Source organism: Electrona antarctica, assembly GCF_951216825.1.
Source record: "Electrona antarctica genome assembly, chromosome: 7".
Lineage (NCBI taxonomy): Eukaryota > Metazoa > Chordata > Actinopteri > Myctophiformes > Myctophidae > Electrona > Electrona antarctica.
In genome coordinates this window covers 55,595,897-55,599,119 of record NC_136812.1, presented here as the reverse complement: position 1 = coordinate 55,599,119, position 3,223 = coordinate 55,595,897, and the positions used below count along the sequence as shown (strand labels likewise).

General features: G+C 40.3%; 1 long non-coding RNA gene across 1 annotated transcript; it reads right to left on the bottom strand.

The window, feature by feature from the left end:
• Positions 1–1,564: 1,564 nt before the first annotated feature.
• LOC306927037 lies at positions 1,565–3,223 on the bottom strand. The gene is made up of 3 exons (XR_013790480.1): positions 3,100–3,223; positions 2,535–2,682; positions 1,565–1,596 (listed from the first exon to the last, which is right to left on the bottom strand). It is a non-coding gene; the product is annotated as an uncharacterized lncRNA (long non-coding RNA).

Here is a 3,223-nt window from a genome sequence, read left to right as displayed (position 1 = left end):
GACCCCTGTTTTTATATATATATCTGTAGATTTATGTAAATCAGTACTATTAAAAGATAGTTGATTTGATGACAAGTTTGTTTTATTTTATCTCATGTAGGCGTATGGTATTTATACATTTTGACCAATTCCTAATACTCAATTCACATCTGAATGCAAACAAGACCACAATGGAAATAAGTGAATAAGTGAATGTGTTTTATTGTACTGTAACATAAGGTTTAAAAAACAAGAAGAAAAAGTATCAATATTGCTATATAGAAATACTCTGTTACAAGTAAAAGTCCAGAATTTAAAATGTACTTCAGTAAAAGCACGACAATATTGGTAAAGGCTTAGGAGTAGTACATTGATTTATCAATCCAGATTGTGTACAACAGCAACATACAAAGTAAATTGTATCTATATAATATACTGTATACTTCATGGGAGTTCCTTGAAAGCCACTTCTTCATCTCTTGAGTCGAAGACAGCCACCGAGACCTCAGCTCCTGCATCAAATAAAGTATTATGCAATTATGGGCCTATCTGACCAATCATGAGACAATTATGGTAAACAATATAAGGTTTTTCATTTTTGCAAAAATGTTGAAAAATAGCAAATGTATACAAGCTCGCAGCACGGCACCAAGTGACGCACTGAGCTTGTATATCTGCTATTTTTGAATAGCCAATGCTAATAGCCTACAGATGCTTTCCCGGTTGTAAATGCTTTTATGTTTGGTTTGTAGTTTGAAGCTTGATATGGAAAAATGTAGCTCTGGTCCATAGCCTTCTGCAGGGCTATGGACCAGAGCTAGGAAAAATGGTGGTGTTTATGTGGAGGGTGTTCCAGTTACAAACAGCAAAAAAGGTCTTTAGCTGTAAGCATCAGAGACACTCGGCATGTCAAATTCATTTATAGACATCACAACAACAACCACGTGTAACAACAACCATGTATTTTGAAAGGAAATGCATGTGGTCGTAGCTTTAGTTTATTACGACATACCTCTGTTCTGCTTCGATGATGATGATCCGGTCAATTCTTCCATTAGATTGCGGTCGAACTGGAAGATATCTGCGGTGGTGAAATGTTCACTGCACACCCAAAGTGGTCCGAGTACAGTACAGAGTAAAGCTGGATGATTGCATCTGTATTTTCGTCATAACGAGTTTTAAAAACAAAGCCAGCCAGTGGCATCTCGAGTCCGACGCACGTTCGAACTCACTACTATTACCGCTACTTACTTACTACCAGAGACTAGGCTACTAACTACTATACCACCACTACTGCTGTTACTATTACTACCGCTAAATATTAGCTATTATTACTTCTATCGCTTGCAACTCCAAACAACAACACGAGAAACTTTCAGCTTCCTGGGTGCCTGGGGCTGCCTGTCTGTCTGTCGCGCAATGCACTGTGGGTAATGTAGGAAATGAGCGCACCGTTCCTCGGCTCGTTACATGAGCCGTTGTCAGCCACTATATCGCCAAATGAAAATATTTATATTTTTTTCATGAACGGATATCATACTAAAGCAAGACAAATGCCATGTTATAGTGGCGAACTGATCCTTTAACCTCAGACCAAATATGTTCAATCCTGTGGTTCTGCAGAAATAAGAACAGGGGATGAGAACTAAAGAACATTTTAAAACAACATGCAGCTCTGATATCACTGATGAGGTGACTTTGAGGACTTTTATAAACAGGGTTCATACAGTAAGCAAGAACTTTCAAAGACAAGTGCTCTTTACTTAAGAGTTATGGCCCGCGATGGCCAAAAAGAAAACAAAGATTTGTAGTGGAACCTATTTTGAAAAAAGGTGACTTCAGTTCCTCACTCATTGTCCCCACTCAGAGTATGTGCTTTCTGGGGAAAATGTCCTATGGAATTGTTGCTTGCTGATCCTAGCCTGTCTGAGGCTTGCTGTCTCCTGCATCAGAGTTGTTCAAAGTCTAGGGCCATAAGCTCAACCTGTCACCTAATTTGCAAGTGCTTGATGCAGCCTTTGCCACTGTTCAGGATGGAAAAGAGCTTTTTGCTCAGTTCTTACTTTCCAAGATCGAGAATAAAACTCTCTGCCTAACCCATGAGACGGCTTGATGTACAAGTACACCCCCTGGACATGACACTAGTATATCACATGGACTTACCCCAAATCCAACCCTAAAGCCAAGTGCAAAGCAGGGAGGCACTGGGTCCCATTTTTCAGAGTGTTTGGTATGACCTGGCTGGGGATCGAACCTCGACCTGCCAGTCCCAGGACAGACACTCGAACCACAAGGCGAAATAAGGTGCGTGTAGAGAGCACATGTGTGCATGTTCCTAGCATGCATTGATTTTTGGGGGTAGTCTGTTTGTGGGGTAATTTAACATGCATCTCAATGGGTGATGACAGCTTGCCATTGAAGAGTGGAGAGGGTGGGGATTCGCGACTGGATAATGGATGATCTCCAGAAACAACTGAACAAGCTGCAGACTAGAGTCAATTAACATCCTTGCTTTCACAGAATGCAACAAAACACATAACAACAAAAACACCTACTCTTGTTGACTTGGTCTGTAGAAAAGATGGCTTTTCTTGGCAGTGTCTGTATCCCGACAGTTTATGTTGTACAAACAGAGTCAACACAAATTCTCGACCATGGTCAACCCGGACCTGTTCCCACAGACCATATTTGAGAACTGCAGACCTGTGAAATAAATAATATGTTGTGGTGGGGGAGATTTTTTTAGGCTTTCTGACCTCATTTGCACCCCAAAAAACAGAACGTTGCTCTGATCAGCCTGTGGACGGTGATGTCACCGTCCACAAATATCACCCCTCTCCTCCCTGTCAGGGAGACCGTGACATGTGATGGAAAATTGTTGTTTTCATACTTCAGAACACACAAAGAAAACCCCAGACCACAAAAACAAACACTGGATGTTCAAAGTTCAAGTTGTTTGGGTAAAATTGAGGTCATACAAAATGCAAATTAATGTCATATAACCTTTAAGCAAGGCTTAAGAAATATAAAAGATTGATAATCTCTGTGATCAATTAACTAGATTCACTAGAAACAACATGGACATTTAGTGTATTAGTTAGTGCTATGGCAGATACTCACTTGTACACTTCATCATATATAATGAGATTGTTTTTGATTGGCATGATGGAATGCCCAACCAGTAGCCCACTGTATCCGTCAATGGCCAAAACATATGTCACGCCATACCTGACCAGTTTTTCAT